Source organism: Etheostoma cragini, chromosome 6 (genome assembly GCF_013103735.1).
Source record: "Etheostoma cragini isolate CJK2018 chromosome 6, CSU_Ecrag_1.0, whole genome shotgun sequence".
NCBI lineage: Eukaryota > Metazoa > Chordata > Actinopteri > Perciformes > Percidae > Etheostoma > Etheostoma cragini.
Window position 1 is genome coordinate 24,754,163 of NC_048412.1, and position 11,045 is coordinate 24,765,207.

Here is an 11,045-nt window from a genome sequence, read left to right on the forward strand (position 1 = left end):
CTTTACCAACACGTCCTCACTTCACCAAAAGGCCCCTACTTTACAAACACGTCCTCACTTCACCAAAAGGCCCCTACTATACAAACACGTCCTCACTTCTGCAAAACGTCCTGACTTTACAAAAAATCCTCAGTTCTCCAAAAATGTCTTCCCTTTTCACAAATGGTCTCACTTTAAAAAATGTCCTAACTTTTTTTAAATATCCTCACTTCACCAAAAAGTCTTCACTTTACAAAAACGCTGTTACTTCTCGAAAATGTCCTCAGTTTCCTAAATGTCCCATAAATGTCATTTTTCAAAAATGTTCTCACTTTCTGAAAATGTACTTCCTCTTTACTTTCCAAAATGTCCTCGCTGTTTTAGATACACTCTAAGATACACCTTTTTAAAAATGTTCTCACTTTACAATGTTCAGAGCACGTACACTACGTCTCAAAATTTATAATTTTACATTCTATGATCAGATATCAATGGTGAACAAACTGTTTCTGACAAATCTTTTAGTCCTCAGAATATCTGGGGAATTTCAAATATCACACTTAAAGCAACACTTTTGAGACGGATATCTGCTCCAGACGGGGATTCAAGTAGAAGCTTTTGTTTGTTAAAAACAAAAAAAAGGTTCGATAGAAGGAAGTTGATGTATGAGAAAAAACATGTAGATATGCAGTGCATTGTGGGTAGCTTCCTCTCATTTATGCTCTGGGAGTTGTCAACAAAAAAACAGCGGAGGCACCTCAGGAGGGAGAAGAGGATAATGAAAAGTTTGATTATCTGAGTTGCACTCTGTTTTCGACAATAATTCATACCAGAAATTAAATTCTGCATACAGTTCTCTTAATTTGACTTTAATTAAACAATACTCTATAAATGGTACTTTCAATGACCAAATGTTCCCATGTAGCCCGGCAGTGGGTCCCCAGCCGTTAAGACTGATATAAAGCCGGTCTCGGGGGCCGGGCTGGAGTCTGAGTTGCCGGAATGACAGCTGATGACTTGAAAAAGTTAATTAACTTTTCAATTAGGACTGCATCTGACACTGCAGTTGGGTCTGCTTTGGAGCATCTAGACTGGTGTTCAGGGAGGAAAAGACTGGTGAAATAGATTGATGCACTTGGAGCAGCGTCTTTGAGCACTTGAATAATGGTTTGGAAAGTGAGCGTGTGGCATTGAATCGATCGTGCGGTGTATTTGTTTTGATTTTGTTATTAGAGAGTCGCTATCATTGTGTGAGGATGATTTGTTTGGTGTGGTCTGAGATATGCAGTTTTTTAAAAGAGTGAATTTTATTAACTGATGTTACTGTAATTTATTTTATCTGAGAATAACTTTTGTTATGTTGGCAAAGCCCCTCAAAGGTGCACCAAAATACACATTTGGTAAAAGGGGTATTTTGAAAAGCATTTGAATCAATCTCTAGTATAATTATTATTATTATTATCTAGTATTGTTACTCCTTTTTTTCTATTAATGAGAATAACTATTACATGTTTTCTTTGTAAAAAAAAAAAAAAAAGTACATTTTGAAATAACCTAAAGCACACCTGTTAGACAGGTGCGTAAATGATGGAAATATGGAAAAGACGTAGTACACTCCTACACACTGTCAACCTGAAATGTAACTAAAAACACTACATTTTAACCTCCTTATTTAGCATTTATAGGCAGTATGTTAGCCATTAATTTGTATAGTTAAGAGCATATGAAAGGACATTTTTGTTGTTTCCCTTCGCAATATGATTTTGTTTTTAATTAGAGATCTCTCATTTTTGCTCAGGTGTTCTTGTACCGCTGAAAATCTACAAGACTGTTGAATGAATACACATAACTACGACACTACTTTTCGCTGCTCTGTTCCGTCACTGGCAGGTGAATGTGAATGCAGTGTATATGTGTGTGTGTGTGTGTGTGTGTGTGTGTGTGTGTTATGGGAGAGAGAAGCATCTGTATACAGGGTGAAGTATTTATGTACTTTTAATTTTATTTATTTTTTTACATTACATACATTGTTTGCTGATGCACTTTAAACGTTAACTCTTAATGGGTGGATTAGCTGTAAAACTTAATTGGCCCTTGGTGACTAATAAAGTTGTCTGAATCTGAAGTCGTGATACTTCTTCAGAAATTGTCAAAATGTCTTCCACCTGCTCTCGTCCACATCAACGCTGCTGGTGTGGTAACATGCAACATACTCCTTCCATATTCTCCTGGAAGAGGAGAAACAAGCACGTGTGCTTCCTTTAGGACATTATACAGTATATCCTTACAGTTTACTTACAGCCTCTCTTCTTGAATGCAATGTTTTCAATTAGTGCATGATTCCTCCATTTTGGGCTAATATTTAGGCGTGTGCAGGCTTTAATTGAAGCGGCTGGGTGGCTGTGTGCACTGACGTGGGGACAATGTGCTAGCGTGGCGCTACTCATTAGCCCGACAGTGCCTTCCACCTGGGGTTCATTCAGCGCTCGGGTCAAAGGGGAAGGGAATTTCTACGATAATTATTGACAAGCAGATGTTATAAAATCATTTATGGTAATGCAATCATAATAAATGGGCTTTGCGTCGCCGGGCAGATGAGTGGAGGGGGAGAAAGTTTATGCGAGAAGGAGAAAAAGGACGGAGATTTTCACCAAGCTGCGGGAGTGATTGTACTAATGTCTGTGTAGATGATGGAAAAAATGTATGGAGTGAAGACCACCTGCATGTATAACACACACACACACACACACACACACACACACACACACACACAGACATACATTCAGACATTCTGAAGGGTTGAAAGAAAAAGAACAGACTGCTGCTTTAGTGTTGTTGAATGTTGTATGAGTTCACCAAAATAAAAATGGGGAAATTGTGCATCTATATAATCAGAAGTTTGATAAAGCGCAGACACACTCAGGTTTATATTTATACGGATATAAGGACCTGGTGTGGTGTTACTGTATGTCGCAAAAATAGCATTTTCCTTAATTCTGCAGACCCACGGCCCGACCTTTGAATGTGTGTTTAGGTATTTTGCTGCACGTCTAGCTGCTTTTGATCACAATGCTGCCATTTAATTATAAAAATAACATCTATCCCCAGCGTAAGGAGGCTCCTTACAAATAAAATATTAGGAACTAAAAGGGTGGGAGTGGGGGGACTAGGTGTCTTTACATATATTGTCATTTGCTATAAGACACCCTATCTGTCTCTCGAAATGTGTCAGGAATTACCGCCAATTCCAAAAACATGCATTAGCCCCCACCTTAGGTGCAATAGTTCTTTTTACAGCGGGCAAATATCGCAGTGAAACACGGCTGTGCGAGACAGCTAACCTGGCAGCTGGCGGAGAATAACCCTGCACAGGAAGAAAGCAACCATGTTATCATGCACACACATGTGGCCCGGGTAAAGATTAAGCTGTATTCATCCCTGGCTGCTTCCCTCACTCCTGCCTCAGTCCATCACAAGATATGGCAGCCGTTCAGCCAGGAAGCCAGGAGAGGTGCCACGGATTTCACGGCGTTCCCAAATCAGGCCGTTTGGAGACTCGGGCGAGGTGCTCCACCGCTTCGCTACTCGCCTCGGCTTTCCCACAGATCCTAAGCTCTGTACTGATGCCGGGGGTTTGGAATTTTGTTGGATGGGAATGTGGGTGCTAACAGAGGCTCCCCTCCACCCACCCTAACAAACACACACACACACACACACACACACACACACACACACACACACACACAGATCCTCAAAACAATCCCCTGTTGTGTGCATGGAATTGGGAATCATATGCTGAGTCATGCTTTCTGAGGACTATTGTTCGACAGCATGTTAATATTTGATGGGAGTTTTTTTTAGGGGAGTGGATTTACATTGAGTGAAGACAGAGTGTAAGAAAGAAAATGATCATTTAGCATGGAGAAGTGACGGATCATTGCATGTCCCTGCTGACACATACATCATCACTGAATGGAGTGAGTGCTGTTGGCCTTGACTTGGGAGAGAGGCTTACACCCTGAGAGCTACTTAGGGGCCTCTTGCTGCTAAGCTGCTAATAATTCCTGCAGTTCCCTTAAAAGGAGAAACACAAAGGGGAAAGAAAGTGATGAATGTAGGATGTATGCTAATACATCTGGCCGTGATCACCGTGAACTGGAGGCTGTCACGGTGCAGGTGTGAGTGCTGGAGCAGCAAGACGGGTCAACATTAAATTTGAATGAAAACCATAATCAGCAGCAGTTTGCTGATGAAGGTGCTGAGAAAGTGCTAAGAAAGAAAACAAAAAGTAAGACTCCATTAACCATTCATTACTGGGTCTATAAAATGTCAACAAATACTGAAACATAGAACTTATTTCCTGGAGACTTAGATGATGAATTGTTTTGTCCGACCAACGGTCCAAATCCTCAAATAATCAGGTAACTGTCATATATGACAAAGAAAAACACCACTTGAGAGGGTGGAACCCAAAACTTTCCAATTTTTGTCCTAAAAAACGAATGGAATAATTATTTGATTAGCAAAATAACTGCCGATCAATTTTCTGTCTTTTGCTTATTCAATAAATCCGCTGATTATGCCAGCCCTGATTAACATTAGAGGATGTTTTAACATCCTGCATGTTTTGTACTATGCATATTTTAGTTATTTTAGTATGTATAGTATATAGTATGTTAGTATACATTCAGAAAAATGAGAAGCATGGCTTAGCTACTACGTTTTCATTGACATAGTCAATGAAAACACCCGAAACGATGAGATGGAGTTACGTAGTTTTTGATTTAGAAGTTGTCTTTATGTTTTTATCTGTTATGTAGGACAGAAATCAAAGAGCCACGCACTCATAGTAACATGCGCAGAGTGACAGCGTTGGTGTAAAAGTCCCTAAAAATTCTGCTCATTTTCACCAGCTGTTAGGTGGTGAAACCATTTTTCTCTTTTGTCATTTGAGACGCACTCTGCACTGGGGGTGCAGTAGTAACATTTACTGGTCTGAAATCTGTGGTGTGAACTCCAGTGATAAGTTGCGTTGTGTGGCCTAAACTTTTTTAATAGAACCAAATGAAAACAAAAGGCACTCTGCATCGCCTTGAGAGAGCTCAGAAGTGATGCCAAAGGAGCCAGGTAATCACAATGGTGTATCCAGGCAGAAACGATTAGCTTACCCATCTGAATATTCAAGGTGATGCCCGAGCCTTTCGTGGTGTGCTTCCTACATCCTCGCTTCAGTACACAGAGATGAGGGGGGCTGCGGCGCTGCGGCAGCCGATCCAAAGTGGTTTCCCTGTGTCAGTAATTTTTTATTTTCGAAAAAGCCACTGGTGCAGTGTATTAGTCATAATTTATGTTTATCATCGCTTGTACCCCGACTGACTTCAACAAACCGTTTAACGCTCCAAGCATATGTGCATATGGCTGCTTTAATAGCTATTCTGCATGGAGGAGCACTTTAAAGACTTTAAATCATTTCTTTGGACAAACACTAATGAATTATGTCACCACAAGTGCAATCCAAAAGTGCAGGGGAACCAGGGGTAATGATTGGGAGGCTTGGAGATTTTAATTATGAGTAGTGGGCTCCTTTAAAGTGTAACTAACAAGATTCAGAGGGAGGGCGAGGATGGGTTACGTCAGTCTTAAGATCCTCTGATTGGAAGGAGACAACTGGGAGTGTGTGGAGAGTTTCACTCCAAACTGAGACATCAACTGTCTGAAATAAGTGAAAAAATACAAAATACATAATAAAAACTAAATGTATAAGAGATTTCTCAATTCAGTGCTTGACAAAATCCTTGTTACTACAGTCTAAAGAAATGATTTGGAATAATAAGGTAACATCTTGTGAATTAGCTGAAATGTGTTTTTGATTTTTACTGTGTACGAGTATAAAAGAAGAAAGTGAAAACTAAAAAGAGTCGAGGGTACATTGTTTGGTATAAATTAATCAAATGCATTGTTTCCTGTCTCAGGGTGTACAGCTGAAGCATCTTATATATATACTTGTACCCTCCTTTACACAATTAAACAATACAGTTTTTTGGATTACCTTTAACATGTGAGAGAAAAAATAAAACACACCCACAGCAGATATGTCACTATGTTAACGAGAAGAGTTCTGCTACTGCATGTGGACACATTTATGCTGATTTTAAGCGCCTTCTCTTGGCTGTCTGGAAATAGTAACTTGTTTGTCAAGAGCAGCGCCTGATTATTGTATTAAATTCTGCAATAATTTCATCATCTATTTTTTAAAACACATTTACAGACATTTTGTGAAGTTTGTTTATGAAGCCGATGACAGCTGTGAAGTCTCCTCCCGCCACGCGATATGTATTTACGCCTGAATACGGAAGCAGGACCATTATGAATGTCCTGAAATGAAATCAGATTTATTCCAGTAAAAACATCCTCATTCCAAAATCATAAAAAAAAATGGCACCAAGCTCTGTTTTTTTTCTCTCTCACAAAAAAAAAATAGCTGAAATATGGCATGTGAGAAATGTGCAAGGTGGCCGTCTTACAGAAGGTGTAGAGGTGGGATAAATTTAATTACAGCTTCAAATATTCATTTGGCAAATATTTCAAGGTTGGAAACACAGGCCCAGAAATGGCAAGCCAGTCTGGCAGTCGCTCACAATAGCGGATGGCAAATGACAGTAATCCATGAAAAGGGACCAGACATTTATAGAATTTATAGAGAAGGACTCGCCATCCCAGATCTCTGATGTTTGTGGGATTTGTTCACTGGGATGTTAAATGTGGGGAAATGTACATAATAATCCCCACCTGTTTTTCTTTCCACTACTTTAGTTGATAAATTTCCAAATTGATTCAGGCTAATTATTGAGCCACATGTGAGAACAACTTACCTGACTTTTATTCTTTCTCAATCCAAATGAGGTTATCCACTCATGGTGTTTGACTGTTCCTTTTGTTCTTCTAAAAGCTGTTGCTTTAGGAGAGAATATTTGAAGTAAGACAGAATGTAAATTACAGTTTTAGACGCAAATGAGTGCTATTTCAGTGTAATGAACACAGAATCATGCTGGTACTTTCAGAAAGTGGTAAGTAATTTCAGTTAAGACAGAAATGAGCCATCTTCTCTGTATCTCTTTTGTTCTGAGGCCTCAGACGGTCACTCGACACAGTCGCAGTGACAGGAAACGCAACATGTGAGCCTCGTTGCTCTCTGATCTTACACGCTCTCTGTCTCGTCTACAGCTGTGTTACGGGTTGTAGCGGCAGCACCAGCGAGGCACCAGGCACAGGTGGAGGTACACCAGGGCACTTCCTCTTCCTGTGACAGCGAGTGAAGGCGGCCTACTTTGCCTCTGTTTTTGCGCTTTGCCCTGAGTGGGGCTGATTTAATCAGCAGGCTGGGGGGGGGGGGGGGGGGGGGGTTTAAGGAGGGAGAGAGTGTGCCTCACCTTCCCGAGCCTGGGACTGGAAGAAAGCGCGTGGGCGGTAAGTGGTTCTCCGAAGACCACACAGTAACAGAGAGTCCCGGTACTGATGCCAAACAACTCCCCAACATCCCCTCCTCCCACCGACAACCAGATTAGAGAATAGATAAAACCTCACCCACCTCACTACCACCTCCAGGGGGCTCCCTCTCCGGCGCCGCCGCGGCTCCGAGCAGGAGTCACTCTTCGGAGAACGCTGGGCATCAGCTGGTGCTGGCGTGGATGAGCTCTAATAACAAACGGGAGCAAAACAGCTATCTCAAAGGTGGAAACAGACACTGACCTACATTGCCAAAGCCACAAGCCATCTTCAGCTCACATATTTCCTGCGTGCATCATTGTAATTTAATATTTTTGGCACGAAGCGACTGCAGAGTTCAGTGTTCTGATTCTGATTAAAAGTAAACCGAAGGTGAAGGATGTTTCATTTTAAAGTTACAAATAAACATTTTCGTACAGATAACTTTGTTTTGATGCTCTTTTTTGCTGACCAATGTGCGACAAATTTTCTACCCAGTGTAGAAAACTCTTATGTCTCTTATGTCTTTCCTGGATGAACTGTCACACAAGAAGTGATGTCATCCATCTTTTTTTTACAGTCTAGGGTGTTAACAGCAACCTTTGTTCGGGATTAAAAAAAGAGGAAGAACTGGGTTATCATGACACTGCTTAGAAGAACGACGACATCGGTCGGCAAGTGCCCCAAAATGACGTGTCAACGTTAACATAACAAAGCCTAGAGGCAGCAGTAATTTTGACAGGAGCAAAGAAGGAAGTCAGAACGTTGGTATAGAGCAACAAAGTCCATGTTGGGAGGGGGTCCGTGTGCATGACTGGGTCAAAAAAATGTTGCAGGCCGCTGTTCATTTCCTGTTAACTACTGACTGTCAAGCAGCTTTTTTTTTAAAGCATGACCACGAGCATGACCTCAACCATGAGTTTATCATTGCTTACCAAGACGACAAAGCTCCCCTAACCTAAACAAAGTAAACAATAAACCCAAACCATGATCTTTCCTTAAATTTAACCAAGTTGCAGATACAAACTAAACCAAGATGTAACTACTGCTTTTTTCAACCTGGACCCTATTTTTCTATGTTTTTGTGTCTATGTGACTGACGGGAACAATTTCTTTTAACATTGGTTCAGTATGAAGCGAGATCTCTCCAGTCAGCAGCAGCGAAACAAGCTACATTGTAAGTTAATAGGGTGATTGTCCAGCTAGTATTTATCTTCACAAAAGTGGCAAGACGCTCGTTTTTCCCCTGACAGGCTCAGATTAATATTGTAAGTGTCTGACAACATTATGGAAAGGATTTCTAAGGAGGTCAACCTTTCTGTTAAAGAGTAAAATCCTTTTTTTAACATAAAAACATATGAAAATTTGTGTTTGCTAATCCCACCAGACTCATGTCTCTTTACTCATGTAAATAAGCAATAATTTTAGCATCGTAAAATACACTTCAGTGTCGACAGAAACTAAATTAAACTGAGAAAAGCCGTTTGGGGTCGTCTTTTTCACTTTTCCAACCATCACAACTGCAGTTTTGGTTAAAATAAACACATAATTTACAGATGTATATGTTGGCTTTTAACACGCTAAACGTATTGCATTTTTTAATGAAGTCTGGTGGGTTTAGCGTAGCGACTTAAGGTCTCAAAGAGGTTTTAAAGGTCTATCTCTGAAAGGATCCTTACCATAATGTTGTCAGTCACTTAGCATATTAATCCGAGCCTATCAGTGGCAAAACAAGCACTTTTGTAGATGTAAACACAAGCTGAACAATTTCCCTATTGACTTACATTACATTTCGCTTGTTTTGTCGCTGCTGACTGTAGAGAGCTTGCTTAATACTGGACCAAGGTCAGATAGGGTCCGGGTTGGAAGGTGCTGACAATCGATGTCTTGCTGATAGTGGAGTTAGATCAGAAGATGTGTCGTTCTAGAAAGCCTGGACAAACAAAGGGATTTGTCATGTAATTAGGAGGACTTTGTTATTTATCGTTGTGGCTGTGCGGTGTGCGCCTTCTATAGACAAAATCCTCAACAAAACAATCTAAAGACAAGAATGTAAAAGTGCTTGTGATTGGCGCAAAGAGAGGACATCTCAAAAGACACTCATACTGACTGGAAATTGCGGAATCTATTTGCAGGAAGTTTGGTGCTTCACTTGAGAGAACATCTACCTGTCCGTCATCTCTGCGTTCGTATCTGCTCCCCACATGTCTCAATGCAAAGACACGTGAGAACTGAAAGAAAATGTCTGCAAACAAGAGCCAAACCATCAAACGGCCTTCCGCCTCCTGCTGTCTGAGAACCGTCCGTGTGGAGGTATGGGAGACGCTGGCAGCAGGAGCGAGACAGGCGGGGTAGAGGTGGGGGTGGTGGGGTACTAATCGGAGAGGGAAGGAGGGATGGATGGATGTAGGAGGAGGAGGAAGGGAGGGTTGATAAAGCCTGATCTGTGCCACAGGGCATTTATGGGGAGGCAGGGGGACGGGATATGGGCAAAACGGGTGGGAGGAGGCATTGTCTGCTGTGTCCACGCGTTTATAGGATTGAGCTCAAGTTTCCTTTGTGTTTCCATTTTGTTGAGGGATTATGTTCTTTGAGAGAGTTGTGCAAGCAGGCAGGCACACAGAGTGGAGGCGGGGAGGAGAGAGAGAGAGAGAGAGAGAGGGAGAGAGAGAGAGAGAGAGAGAGAGAAGATAGGTGGGGGTGCACGAGGAGGGAGGGAGGGAGGGAGGATGTCTTTGTTCAGAGCGTTGATCATGAACAAGACAGATAGCAGAGGGTTTGTGTCTGCAAGTGTAAGTGTACAAGTGAGTGTATCTGTTTTAAGGGAGAGTGTGTGTGTGTGTGTGTGTGTATGTGTGTGTGTGTGTGTGTGTGTGTGTGTGTGTGTGTGTGTGTGTCTCGGCGAGCAAAGCAAGATGTCAGGACATGTAACCAGCCATGTAACAATTTAAAATCAATTTGCCTCCCAAGAAGGAATTGCTCTGCGAGACATTTTTCCCTCCGAGCGTTTACAGGACTTTCATTCCATCTAAATAGATATCAATTACATAATCGCTTTCTTCTCTCCGCCCGGCCGCGGACTGCAAAGTTTGTCACGCCGAGCTGAGGCGTAATTGTCCCCTGTGCATAATGCTTTGTGATTGCTCGTGACATTTGCAGTGTCACGGATCAAACAGGGCTCGGTTGTAAAGAAGACACCACTAGCTCTGAGGGACTGGAGGAGGGGCGAAGGTGGAGGTGGTCTGAGACTTTGAGGGACTTGTGTCAAGTGAAGCAACAGTTTCACGTTGGAAACCACCGCCTTTCCCTCAAACACGAGTCCCAAGTCTCGTCCAAAACAGTTCTCTTAATTGATTGGTGATGGATGCAAGTCTGTGCCTCTCCACAAAAATTCAAAAAAGGAAAAACAAAAAGTATGTGGAAGTGTTAACCGGTGATAATCTGAGCGCTGAAAGTTCTCCAACTCATCATTTAAAAAAAAATAGACACACTGGTGTGTTTACCTTGTTCCAACCCCACTGGGTAGCCAAGCACCCATTGGGTGTTCCTCGACTTGTTAAAACACCACATGGTGCATTTGC

General features: G+C 41.7%; 1 long non-coding RNA gene across 1 annotated transcript in view; it reads right to left on the minus strand.

Annotated features, from left to right (window-relative positions):
* Positions 1 to 10,725, minus strand: part of LOC117945615 — a 21,054-nt gene extending 10,329 nt beyond the window's left edge. The window contains exon 1 of the long non-coding RNA XR_004656847.1: positions 10,714 to 10,725. This is a non-coding gene — a long non-coding RNA (uncharacterized LOC117945615). The remainder of the gene's footprint in view (positions 1 to 10,713) is intronic.
* Between the last annotated feature and the right edge of the window lie 320 nt (positions 10,726 to 11,045).